This window comes from Falco peregrinus, chromosome 7 (genome assembly GCF_023634155.1).
Source record: "Falco peregrinus isolate bFalPer1 chromosome 7, bFalPer1.pri, whole genome shotgun sequence".
Classification (NCBI taxonomy): Eukaryota; Metazoa; Chordata; class Aves; order Falconiformes; family Falconidae; genus Falco; species Falco peregrinus.
In genome coordinates, this window is record NC_073727.1 from 87,544,052 (window position 1) to 87,558,338 (window position 14,287).

General features: G+C 41.1%; 1 long non-coding RNA gene across 2 annotated transcripts in view; it reads left to right on the top strand.

Annotated features, from left to right (window-relative positions):
• The window catches only part of LOC114012017 (uncharacterized), a 100,053-nt gene that overhangs the window by 8,823 nt on the left and 76,943 nt on the right, over positions 1 to 14,287 (top strand). Inside the window, exon 2 of one of the 2 annotated variants that reach the window (XR_008748166.1) lies at positions 2,443 to 2,733. This is a non-coding gene — a long non-coding RNA (uncharacterized LOC114012017). Of the gene's footprint in view, positions 1 to 2,442; positions 2,734 to 10,247; positions 10,656 to 14,287 lie in introns of those variants that run through there. The other variant, XR_008748167.1, reaches the window with a different exon arrangement.

The following is a 14,287-nucleotide window of genomic DNA, read 5'->3' on the forward strand; positions in this document are numbered from 1 at the left end:
GCTGGAAGTAACATGAAAGTAGGATAGGAAGAGCACACAAGACACTTCTACTCAGACATTCTGTACACTCAGCAAACGGGAACCCTTTCTTTAGGTATCAAATGCCAAGCAAAGAATTTATCTAAGATTATATCTTCTCAAAGCATAAAGCTAGGGTCTCTTAAATGCCTGCACACCCTACCTGGAAAATGACCTAACAGCATCTTCAGCTGTTGGCTCTGATTTTGGACAATCTCCGTCTATTTTTGTTGATAAAAGCTTCTTTATATCTACTATTTTCCCCCATTACAAAGAAGGCCCCTGAATCCTGGGGCTTTTCTGCAAATGTGCATATTTAGAATACACTTTCCGTGGGTTCTTTTAGATTTCCATTTTTTCTTGATGGAAATAATTAAGAATATGAATTCTATATGAGAGAAAAACATATCCAATGCCATGGGAAGGTGTTCTGGACCTGGGAGCAATGTCTCATATGTGTTTGAAAGAGATTTAATAGAGAAGAATAAACGTGTCTTAGGCAGGCTCTTGAGACTGCGTGATGGGAGAAATACGCTTGGAGGAATCACACTGAAGTTGTTTGCCAATAGTACATAGATAGGATTGCTGGTAGGGATATTTAGTAACATGGGTATGGTTCTTGTTTCCAGGACTTAGAGTTCATAAAAAACAGGTGAAAAGAGATTAAATGCTTCTCTGACATCATTTTTCCATGTCAGAATTTGCTGTCCGTGCCACAAGTCATCTTTGCAGGGGGAAAAGTGAGCTACGTAGCTACAAGCAGGAAAGGGAGGTGTGCGTATGCCCTATAAACTGAGAATCTTGTTTCCCATGACACTGGATCCTGGTAACAGTATTTCTTTGTTATAAAAATGCACTTCAGAGATTGAATTGAAGCCATACAAGACAATTTTAAGAACTGTAGTTCTGAAAGCAGAGGAATGTCACACACAGAGTAGCAGACACTGAAGATACTTGCCCTATGGTTTCCAGCTTTGGTTTCTGTTCCTAAATGCTCCTTCTCTGAAGCCTAAGAAAATTGTTAAGTGGGACTCACCCCTTCACAGGCCACACTTAGCTCACATGCACTCTAAAACATCTGCAGACCGATGTAAAACAACCATAAACCCCAGTGTTTTACGAGCCATTTTGGGCTTTAGGGAACCTCTACTAAAGCACAGCTTTGGTATTATGAAAAGAAAATTAAGGGTCACCAATTTGAGATGGCCACCAAGGGGGTCGGCAGGATCAAGATTGTAAGGAATCTTTCAGGAATGCACTTAAGAGGTAACAGATCTAAGAAAATGACCTTTGGAAAGTCTCTTACTCTCCTGTAATTTGTCAGTTGTATGTCTACATGATGCTCTAGGGTGAAGTAGCTTGACCCTCAAAGCTTGGGAGTCCATATGCTTTCCTCTTCTATGGCTTTGTCGTTTTTTTGGAATGATTCAAACATATATTCTAGTCACCCATAAAGAATGGATTCTGCTTTATCTAAAAAATGATATAAATTGCTGGTCTGTTCTATCTGGAAATGAAAAGACCTCAGATAAAAGCCTCTCTTTATTAAGGAGTCAAAGATATTTTAGATCTCATTTGGCCTTCACACCCTACTCATTCCTCCTCTCTTTATCTAGTGGTGCTCTGCTGATAGTTATTATCCTTTTCAGCTACTCTAAACACATATTATTAATTCTACAGCTGTCTTTCTACCTCCAGTCCTTTTAATAGTAAGCTCACTAAAATCCTCTAAGGCATCCTGTAATCCTTAGGATCACCCTGTATGTTTCTCACCTGAGCATGCATACTCCAGTTCCCTCTGAATGGTCCATTTGAATCATCCCCTTCTTGCTCTGTTCCCTTGCTGTCTCTTTTCTCCTTGCTGTGCTTCACTATCTGCATCCCTTCATCTCCTGTATCAGGAAGACTTCTTTGTCCTCATTTTCTGAATGTTTTTTTCCATTCATCAGGAAGCAAAAAAATCAAGGAAATGGGCGATAAGGCTTGTAATTGAATCCCACCTGTGCGGTGGGTTCAAGACCTAGGTTGAAATATTTCAGTGAATGTCCATTTTGACATTACAGCTTGCTTTTTGCATCATATAAAATGGTTGGCCTAGACTACCGTAATGGTTATATTGGCTGGTTTTAAAATCCAGGGCTTCTTCTTTAAAGACTCACTTAAATAACCCACCACTTCAAACAATTACTTCTCTTTCTTGATTAGTAATACCCTCACATGCTCTTTGCTACAGTGTTGTTTCATCTTGCATTTGTTTGTCCTAACTAATTTAGATATTAAATCCTTGGTGACTGTCAAAGTGTCTATCTATGCAAAGCACACTTAAATAAATTAATTTAATAATAATTAATAATAAATATGCCAGCTGAAAGCTGTGCATCTGAGCTAGCAGGATGACACTGACATTGATTTATCTTGTTTCAGGAGCAGTGCTTGCTGTTCCTCTGCCATGGCTCTTTGGGAAGCGCTGTTATGGCTGCTGCACTCTGAGGGATCTCAGGTCACCCTCTCACAGTCCTCCCCATCGGATAGTCACTCTGCCTTGAACCTCATCACTCAACAATTTGAAATCCAGCCTTCGGAGCTAACACTTTCCTCAAGAGAAGAGGAAAACCCAAGAGGAGAGCATGGAATCTGTTTTGGAGGAGAGGATCCTGCAAATCCCTGATATATCCCCAAAATCACTTCACAACTAGTGCCAGTCCCTTACAGATGGTAAAATTTTTACATCTTTATTCATCCTTCTGTGTGTGGTAAATTATTTTTAATCTCTCTCTTCCCTCCCCCTCCTCCCTCAGTTTCCTATATGTAAAAGACTTGCAAAGTAAATGAGTGCTTTTGTGAAACAGGCTCTGTAAACACTCAGGTAGAATCATTGAAGCTGGCAGGAAAGAATTCATGTGGTGTGCGTTAACAATTGTCTAAGCTAGAACACTATTTAATCTGTTATTCCTGGTGGGCACTACCTTGTAGAAAAATAATATTATTACAGATATAATCTTTCAGTTTGTAATAAACCTCAGGAGTGGTCTGGTGGAGAAAGGGGAGAAGGGAATCCTTCCTGAGCAGAGGTAAACTGGGCAAAATCTGCCCTTCATGTGTCTGCCTTTAGGAGCTCTGATAGGAGCAAGTTAGTCACAGTATATATTGCCTCTATTTCATTAAGGGAAGAAAGGATTACTTTGCATGTATTTTCTCTGGTCCATCCCGTAGCTAGAACTACAATAAAAGCCAGGAAAAGAATAGCTGTATAATATGTAGCAAAGGCAGAGGAATTATTGTAATTTATATGATTATTAATCCATCTGAACATGACAATTTTTACCAGATAAGGCAATGGCTAGAAGGTGCTCACTGTAGTAGCAGTTTTACTGCCATCAAAATCATAAAGTATTTACTACCACAAGTAACGTCTGTCACTTGGGGTTTGTTCTCCCACTTCACCCCTGGGGAAGAGGGTTCAGTGCTCATGAGCTTTGTTTTTTGTAGAATCTCAAATTTTTACGTAGGTACAAAATGCACCTTGGAGGAAGTTGTGGGATACTCTGTGGGATTCAGGAGCTGAAGACCAGACCACACAGCAGTTATTTCTCAGGGGAATAACTTTTCTTCTTACCATGTAAGGCTTCATTGTGACAGAACTTCCCAAGTCTGGGGAGTACCTGCAGTCTTAAGCTTAATTCAATACTTTGTGGAGTCAGTGGAGAAAGTAATGTAATTTGTTCACTGTAATCAGCTAGTAGGTGTGTGTCTCTGAGGGTCTGATTGCTTCACGTTCAAATAAAATGCACTGTTACAATCCAGATGTGAGTTAATGATGGCATATATAACTAAGATGGACTTATTTAGGATGGAGTCTTTTAACCAACCAGAGATAAAAGAAAGCATTATCGATGGATATGGCTCCTTGGGAGCTTGGCGTGAATGAGATATCCAAACCTAAACTAAATACTTTGGGCATGTAGCGTCAAAGAAAGGATATTGCACAGTGACTACAAACTTTTTGAATATTGCTGCAGAGCCTCCAACACAACCTTCATGTCTCTCAAGTTCCAGCTTGTCAGTAATTTTTTCAAGCAGAAGCTACATTTGGCCCATGTGGTGATGCCAATGTACTCTCCCTTAGCTTCTCCCCAGCTTTTTCCTTAGCAATAGCAAAGGTGTGGGCACTTACGGCATCTTTTGCACTTTATGGTGATGTGTGGCTCATTACCAGTTTGGGGATACAGTCAGTGGGCTCAGCCATCATGCATATGCAGCTGTGATTTGAGCAAAGGTGGGGGATAATAAAGGCTATGCAGAACTGCGTGTCACTGCTGGATTGTTGGCTTTTTAGTCTGCATCATCTGACCCCACCATTTCATGCCTGCATGTAGATGCTGACAACGCCTTGAGAGAGAATTGTTTCTTGCAGAACTGTGTTTTTAAGAAGTTTGTTGACAGACAAGTGTTTTTCTCATTAGTACTTGTTAGGTGCTTCTAACCCTGAAATAAGCAACTATTTTAGCCTGTTCCTCATGATGACTTTCGCTTCTAGACAAGACAGCAATACCTGTCAGACCCTTTAAGAAGGCACGTTTGCAGCTTACCCCAGGATCTCATACTTGCTATATTGAAGATCCTATCAGCTTCATATGAAGCAGAGAAATGCTACATAATGGTCTTCTAATTGTTGTTTCTTTTGACGGCTAAATACCAAGTTGTTGTGAATGAGACTCAGCAGCTCAAATGCAGCTGTCTGTAGCTGAGCAAATCACCTTCCTTTATTAATTAATGAAGAAAACAAGGCAATTGGTTTTATACAAAAGTAGATACCTCAAACATACGAGAGGTGATGAAACCTGGAAATTTCAAAATTAGTGACCTGATAAGGTCACTAAAATTAGTTCAGGCCAAGAGATAGGCTGTTTAGGCTTAGGGGACAACAGATGACTATTTATACTTTACTTATTAAGAGGAATCTTGGTAATCAATATTCCCCTCTTTTGTAGTACTTTACACGAATTGTTTTTCTAGTAATTTCTGTCTTTTTTTCTCTTTGGGAGAAGAGACTGAGGATTCCTTTCTTACTAATTCAAATGTGACTTCCATCTGTATTTTTGATAGGCAGTTCTACCCAGGGTTCCCTGAAGGAGCTGAAACTGGAGGATGTGTGTGACTCAAACAAATGCAGTGGGCTCAAGGCAGGACTAACTGGGTGCTATTTTATGGGCAGTACAGGAGGTCAGATTAAATGATTCAGTAGTCCCTTCTAGCCTTAAAATCTATTAAAACCCCTGAACAAGTTCAATAAAAATGTAATAATGTTTTACAGAAATTACTCTAAGGCCCCTAAGAATTAAACAATAGTCATTAATAGCCTTTTTATGATGTTTTCACTATATATTTCTAGAGCAACAAATCCTACAGAGAGGGATATATTTCTCTTTAAATTGATGATGTGATGGAGAAAAACATTCCTCACTTGAACAATAAGCCCTGGTAAAGCAAAAAACCTTGTTTCCTAGTGTGGGTGCCTCATACACATTTGCAAGTAGGAAGAATAGTAATTTAGAAATGAGAGAGGGATCGTACTTTAATGTGAATTTTCAAAGCATCACTCTGTGTATCATTTAGACAACCCTTGGCTCTGACCGCTGAGTGCAAATGCACGAGCCAGTGTGTGTGGGCAGTGCGAGTCATGCAATTTTCCTACTATGTAATAATAAAAACCCAAATGCTGGTTAAGCCAGCATTTAGGTCTAGAGAAGGAAGCTGTGATAATGCCATGAATCCTTGCACTCGGGGATCAACAGTGATGGCATACAAAGCAGACACAATGACAGGCAGATTCTTGCTGAACTGATGTTGAGCTGAGCTGCAGACACATTTATCCAATCTTATTATTATCTTGCAGCTCCTGTACCCTGACTAATACCTCTAAGAAAATGAGTGGTGCTTTAGAACATGGTAACTCAAGCCTATAAGTATTAAATACATTTGAAAACAAGTTAATTCATCCTGGTTAATATCACAGATTTCTGGCCTTTCTTCCTTCCTCTTAATCTACCCAGTTATGTCTGGTTTACATTTTAATGTAATATATTGTACTGTAAAGGCAGTAGTTTCAATTCATGGTAGTGAAAAAGAATAGAAACCTGGAACTGCTGCAATACCATGTGCCTTCTGGGGATCCCTGTAGCCAAATGTGTCTGGAGAACTTCCCTTCATAGGATATAGCTTCTGCATCATCCCTAGTAAGAGACATGATTAACAGCCTGAAATATAGTTAAATACCTACTCTGCATGCACAAACAAGTTTGTTGTGACAGAAAAAATACTTCTTACTGCTTTTATTAGTAATTACTGCACAAAGACTGGACTAAGAATTGTTCTTACAAATTTTATTTGTGGAGAGACATGGGTATTTAAAGAAGATCAAGTGTGGAAAGAGAATATGATTTCAATAATTTTTAATAAACAAACCATCACATTCAGGTTTATAGTCTGGTTGGCAATAGTGTGATGGTCCAAATGAAGAGAACTGACAGTGATGACTGTCAGAAAGGGAGTATTAAGTAGACAGGGAAAGAGTCAATCCCCTAATTCCATTACAGTATTCACAGATAAAAAATAGCCAATTCAGTGGCACATAAAACACTGAGACGTTCACTCTAGAGAAACTTGGCGAGGCCATTCACATGAGCAGAATATTAATTCCAATGGCAGAAATTCTGTGTGTAAAATTGAATTGCTCAAGACTCAGAAAAAGTTTGGGGTCTGAAGTGCTTAAAAGTGAAGCATTATTTCTAGCTGTATATAACCTACTGAACTATGGAGACTTTAAATGCTAACAAAATGTAAATACCTTTTAGTAATGTGCTGATGGTGATGCTTAGTGATGCAATGAGAGATGTGGAAGTGCTGATAGTGATACTCTTGCATAATTTTTTCTCCATGTAAAAGGGACCAGGATGTGAATCAGAAGCATGGGTATGCCACAGCAATGTCCACAGTCCTTTCCCAGCCCTGCTGGGGCTGGAATACTATAAATATTCCTGTGAGATTTTGATTCAAAATGGAGCACAAATTATGGGAGGGCTGAAGACTGTTTATTGTTGCTGGAGCAGTAAGATACAAATTAATAAAGAAAGCAGCAGCAACAAAATGCTGCCGGTCACAATTTGTGATATAAAATTAAAGTAGACAGCCCAAAGGAGCTAGTGACAATAAGTAAATAACATTTACAAATATGCTGGAGGAAAAAAAAAAAGGCAAAAGCAAGAGAAGCAGTCAGTCTCTTGATAGACGACAAGGGTAATAAAAACCAGAGGGATGAGGCTTTGCACAATTCTCTTATCTTTCTGGCCTTGTTCTCACTCATGCATCCTAAGCTGGAAATGGGATCCTTTCATGTTTAATGGGAAGGGACATATAGTATAAAGGAAAGAAGAAGAGCAGACATATTCCAGTGCCTTCAATGCTGCTTGTGTGAGCTTATCACCATATGGGGAACACAAAATCTTCAACCCTGTGGCAAAGCTTAGCCCCAAATGTTTGGCAAGGCTCACAAAACTGCAGTCAAGTCCTGCCTTTCCTGCTAGGTCTTTACATGTGGCCCCTCCACCTTCCCACAGCATCTTCACCCTGGTATAAAAGAACCCATCACAGCCCTGCATGGGCACTCCAGGACTAGATGGGTCAGGAGGCAAGCAGCTCTTGTGCTTCTTTCTGCCTCTGCTCTAGCTCCTCCACAAAGGGTTTATCTGCCTTTCTCGTATCATGTGCCCCTGTACTGTGGGTCGTCTAAAGCTCCTCCTTGTCTGCTAGAGATGTGCATCACACGAAAAGGACGCAGCACACTTGAGTGACTTTTTTTTGACTTCCCAGATTCCGTCCTAGTGCAGATGAGGCTTTTTTTTTCAGCAGATCAAGCTACTAAACCAGTGCTCCAGTCCTTGTATTTCCCTGCTCTTCTCCCTCTGGGTGCCTTGACATCGGCCACCTACTCTGGCAGGCTCTGCTAGGATTCCCATCGCAGCCTTGCCACAAAGCCTCCTTCACTGGTGCCTGTCTTCACCCCCTGCCTTCCCAGCAGCTGTCCCTCACTGCCTGTCCAGGATTCACGGATTTCTCAGTGCCACTTCTTTCTCCTGCCTCCCTCCCCCCTCCTCGGCCTCCTTTTCCCCCCATCTTCCCATCAGCAGCAGCCCCGTCTCCATGTCAGCTCCGTGCCCCTGCCTGAGCTCAGCTGTTAACAGAAGTCCCTGGTGTAACATACAATTACATGGTTACGAATTATGGGGCTCTGTTTAGTAACCAGACCTTTGCTTTACTCCAAGTGGCAGAATGTAAGTAAACTTGAAGCTTTACTTTCTGTGGAAGTTTAACGGCTGAGGCAGGGAGCTACATCTGTGTGGAGAGGAAGCTGGAAAGATTTATGGAAGGAAGGTAACAAGAGCTTGACAAATAGTGAAGTTATCCCGTAGAGGATCCCTGTGCTCCTCTCAGCCTGCCTTCCTCAGAGCCGGAGCAGCGCCGGCCTCCAGGGCTGTTCAAAAGGGCTCTGCAAACCCGCAGCGCGGCGGGAGAGTGACAAACGCAGCCAGAAACGTGCTGGCAGCTGGGACCTCCCCGGGCCCGTAAGCTGCTTCTAGCTGGAGAGGAGTGGGATGGAAGGGCGAAGGAAATAATCCGGGGGAACTCCAGATGAAGAAGGTGCCTGGGCTGGCTGCCGGGGCCTGCACACCGGTGGGCCCCCGGGTCTGTCCCACCCCAGGGAGAGGGCTCAGGCAGTGCTGGGCTTGCACTTTGGTGCAAGATCTTAATGACTTTGGCGTATTTAGGAGTACCATAGAAATGCTGTTAAGTTTCTTTATGCAGGATTGAGTTCTTCTTAGAATGAGATGTTTACATTTTCCCCCAGCTGTTGGTTTTTGTTGTATTTTCTGTGAATGTGTTCAAAAATGCTTCCTGAGAGAGCTGGGGTGTCCCGGTGCCCGTGGGGACCCGCGCCAGGGGCCTCTGGGCGGGAAGGTGCATGGAGGTGCCCGCGGCCCAGCCGGCCTCGGCGGAACGCAGGAAGAGTCGTCTTCCACTCTGGCACGCCGAGTACGCTGTGCACGCTGTTTGTCCTTCTCTAGCTGGTACTGGCCTAACATGGCTACGCTGCTCTTGCTAATGTAGCAGATTTATCGGGAGCAGATTGCCGGTGCTGCGGCCTGGGTTTGCCTTAGGAGCCTGCTCAGGTCGCGAAGCTCAGGAGAGCAGTGGGTGACCTGGGCAGCTGGCCCTTCACACCTGCGTGGGCTGACACTGTGGCCTCCAGCACCTTCACTCAGCACAAAGCTTGGAAAAATCAACAAGTAAAACCTGTAACAGGCTGAAGTAGATTGACTAATGCAAAGTGCTTTTCTTCCCCTGATGCAATTATGAGCTAGTTCTTCGTTTAAATAAATACGTTTTTTGCCACTAACATGCAATACCTACAATTCCTCGTTTGAAAGCTGTGGTTTGATCACGCATTCGTGTGTGCAGAACGTATATCACATATGCATTGCTTCTGTCTATAGAAAATAATGAATGTATAGAAAGAATAGTAGTGAAATTCCATAATTTCACTACATAAAGTAAAATTCCCACAGCAGTGTTGCTGAGCAGCACTGAGAGCACACACTTAACATAAAAACCATTCCAGAAGGAAAAACATGTCATATGTATGATGCAAGATGATAAAGCTAATACCTGTCTTGGAACCTGAAGTTTTGGATCTTGTGATTTCTGTGTGTTTAGCATTTTCAGATGTTGTGATAGCAATCTTTTCCATTAATTTGCCATCTAGTTGCAAAAACAAAGCACTGCTTTTGTTTTATTTGTTTACATTTTATTTACAGCATTCCTGCTTTACCAGAGGTGCGTTAAATTATTAACAGGTTATGTCCATGTTCACAGAAAAGCTAAATTGAATCCAGTACAATGTGGGCTTATTAAAAGACTGGCTAACAGATTCGCTTTGCCCACAAAACTGTGCACTGTAGTCTGGAATATTCCTTTTCCAATTAAAGCTATTTATTTATTTTGATTTCTAGCAGTCATGGTGAATTCTTGTCAGTGGTATTTTTTTCCACAGAAATGCTCTGTATTTTTGCAGGAGTAAAACTGCATGTTTAATTGGTTATTTTAACACCTTTAGTGCAATATCTTCATGCTTTAATAGGGCTATAATTTTTAAATGTAGGTCCGTTATTTTCTATGGCATGAACATTGCCAGACTTCTCAAGTGTCTTGCTTCTCACTGGTGTCTCTGATTTCACATTAAAATCCCCCTTTGTCCCTCCTCAGTCCCTGCTGATGACCCTTATTAACCAGAAGGATTTCTACAGCTGAAAAGCTTATCAGGTTAGAAAAGGGCATGTTACAAAAACGTGGTTTTATCAGAACTTAAAGTAACCATCACGATAAAGAAAGAAAAGCCTGTGGTGTTGCACTGGGCTGCATAAAGATAAGCATGCCGTAAGTTAGCTGACTTTTTCTTAGTATTTTTTCTGCTATGGCGGGATGAAGCGTTAGGAAGCATTTAAGTTTTACTCCACTGAAGGGCATGAACTCTGCGCAGTATCCTGCTTACCTAGCACTTGACTGAACCTTCATGTCATCAGGTCAGTTCTTATAGATGTTGAGAACCAGGTCATTTACCTACTTTTCATATGTGTTTGGGGAAGCTCAGCTGAACTCTTGCCCTCTTTCTGTCCTATCTGGTAGAAAAGGATGTGAGGGACTGAGAGGAATATCTGTATGAATGGCTTATGCTGAATGCATGAGGACAGATACTGCATTTGTGTCAGCTGGTGTCACGCCATGGGCTGGCAAGGGGGACTTTGTTCACTGACACTGGTTGGAACCTGGGTTTTTGAGTTGTGCCTCTTTAGATGGCAGTTTAATTGATTTCATCAGAGCAATTAACGTAGTTTTGCACAACTTTCTATGAGTAAAGTTAGCAAAATAGGGCCAATTATGGTAAGAAAAGTGTTACATTCTAAAATGCAGTGTGACTGAAAAAGGCTAGGGCTCATGGTACGCTTAGCCACTGAATGGGGAACTGACTGGGAAGTGCCAAGGGCAGAGGATAAACATGATGTTAGGTGTGTAAGGAAGGAATATCAAGTATGAACAGGAAACTGATGTTTCACATCCTTCAATGCTGGGGAGATATTTGCCGGAATAATAATGAATCTGGCCAGAATATCGTCAAGAAGGATACTGAAAACCAGGGAAGTGTTATTACCCTCATCACAAATCTTTCACCAAGATTTAACAAAGGTAGTTTCAAGTCTATAAATGCACCATAAATGTAGACATGTAAGAAACGATGTATTTTGATTCTCCAAGAGGAGATTAAAAGGTGAACTGATTATGATTTACACTTACGTAAGGAAGATATTTGTGGAGATAGGTCTTTAATACAGTGGAAAAGCCATAATGGGATCCAATAGTCAGAAAATAAGATGGACAAATAAGATGTGTGGTTTTAGTATTGAGGGTAATTAATCTACAAAATTTAACTGGGAATATGATGGCTTTTCAATTGCCTGGTGTCTTTGAATCAATAGGATATTTTTCTCAGAGATGGGCTATAGCTCACCGAGACATTGTACACTTGATGCAAGACTCAGTTGTTAAAGTTCTGTGAGGATAGGAAAGGTCAAGCTAACTGATCATATCAATCATATGATATCATATCACATAATATCATAGCATAGCATAGCATATTTTATCATCTACCCTTGTACACTTATGAATCAATTATGTCATCTTGTCCAGCTCTACGTTTTGATTCCTGTTTTTATCTGACCTAAGTTTGGGTATAGAGACTTTATGCACAGTAGTCTATAAAATCACGGAGAGGGTCAGCATTATTTCTTGGGAAAATTTGTGAACTGCTCATTTTTCTGCATTTCCGTAGTAGTGAACATCAACTGTAAAGCAAATGGACCTTGAAACCCACAGTAATCCCTTTGCTGCCCTGACCAAGTGGTCAGGTGGTATATGATAACGTGTGGCTGGGTTCAGGGTCCACTGTCTCAGCCTGCATAGACATGCAAAGAGGACGTTTTTGCGCAGCGTGAACCCCTATAGCAGTAGTTCATGCTGAGCTGAATATACAAGAAGATTTGCATTTCTTCTCTGTTAAACACTTCATTCTTTTTAAAGTATGTCTTCTTTCAAACAATACTGTAAGGGAGGAGTGGAAATAGAAAAGACCAGTCTTAGGAGGGTTTTTTCTTTGTAGCCACTTAAACCAAGAACATAAGTGAGGATTAAGCTATCTGAACAAATAGAAGGCTGATTCTCCATAAGTTGAGACATGTATCAAAGCAAAATTAAAATACGTCCTTTGCAAAAGTCTGTCATTATGTTGCTGGTGCTTTTGAAAACACTTGTTTTATTCAAAAGCTTTGTTATAAAATCTTCGTGGGAGTAAGGAGATGGCTAAGAAGTAGTCCCCGTAAGCTGTAATTGCAGAATCATAGATGTAACAATTATTTTTCTGCTCTTGGAGTCTGCACAGGACTGCCTTTCTCTCATCAAGGATTATAATAATGAAAAAATTACAATCATGTTGTCAGAGCATGGTTCATACTTTAATTCAAAGTATGTGGGCTTAATTCTGGCAGTGGTATAACTACAGTGAAGTTTATTGAAGTTACTCCACAGAGGGATTAGGTGCTGTTTGCCTCCTCATGCCTCTGCTTTCCACTCTGATAAGATACCTTTATGTAATCAGTCAGGTTTTTCAACCATGGGTGAAATATTGACTATAATATTGTTTTTATCATTTCAAGCTGCAACTTAATTTTTGTTTCAGTAATATCTTTTTTCAATTGGTGACAAACTGTGGTATGTTTTTTCTATTTAGGCTGCAAATATGCGATAAATACATACTCCTGGAGTAATCAGAAGCTGAACTCTAGTAATTATGATTAATACTGTTTGGAAATAAATTGTGTTAATTTCAAGCTTAATGAAATTCCAATAGTCGATTTTCACCAAAAATTATGCTTGCAAGATCGTGCACCACCCCCCATCTGTGATGAATGTATTCATGTTACAGTGCTTTTATTTGTGAGGAAATCTCAGCTTCATTTTGCTTTGCAATGCAATTTATGGCATGAAAATGCTACAATCCAGAACTGTGCACTCCTCCTTTCCAAAGAGCTAACACATGATTTTTGACTTGCAACAAATCCATTGCCTAAAATAAGAAGGAAAAATTGGGGTGGGGTGGGGCGGGGAAGTGGGGGTATTTCAGTGGGGGTATCTCTAATTCGAAAGTCTTTAACGTATTACCAGTGAAGAGAAGCAATATATTCTGACACCTCAAGCACAGTAATATCTCCTGTGTCATCACATTACAGAGGGATTACATGTATTTAGATATCCTTTATGGGATTTAAGAAGAAATGTGAGGCATATGTTGTACTACTCTTAACCCTATGATGTAGAGGCACCTAGGGAAGCCGAACTGATAGCTGTGCACATTTATAGAGGTCTTCTGATGCTTGGTCAGTGCAGCACAGAGTGAGTTTTCTGGAAAACATAACTTCCCTGAACTGTTCCAGTAGCAGCATGGAGTGTTTGTGCACCCTCCAAGGACCATCTGCGGAGAGTGAAATGGCGTTTCTGGGGTAGGTGTGCAAGTGTTGGCTTGTCTGCAGGGGCAAGAGCACAGTAACTCACTACGGTGGGAACAGGGGAAGCAATGAATGGTGTACAGCCACCGTCCCGGCTATTTATGTGTTACTACCTTCTATAGGCCAAGCTGTAGGGTGTCATAGCCTCTTTTCTTGGAGCAGCTCTAGAGCACACAACCAAGCAGGATGGGGGAGTGTTACCTGGCAATGGAGGGATAACAGGGGATGGTCCCTCCATCTTTTGCAGGGAAATAGGATTTTTCCTAAGACCTTGGAAATCCAGTTGTTAGTGGGTGGAGAGTGATGGGATTTTCTTGTCTATGTAAATATACTTTAGTTTTGACCTAAGCAGGTTCTAGTTCCATGTTTGTAACACTTTTCCTGTGGCAATTAAAGTAATTATTCAGTATTTGATTGTATAAAGCTCACCTCAATGAACAGCAAAACTCCCATGGGTGTCTGTAACATCAGGTATTGCCTTCTGTTCTTTGGGTACTCCCAGTCAAATGTGTCTTGACTTTGGCTGTAAGGCAGCTTCCAGGCTCTAATGGTTACTCTAATAGCTACAGAGCATCCCCCACCCTGGGAGCTTTGTTTAT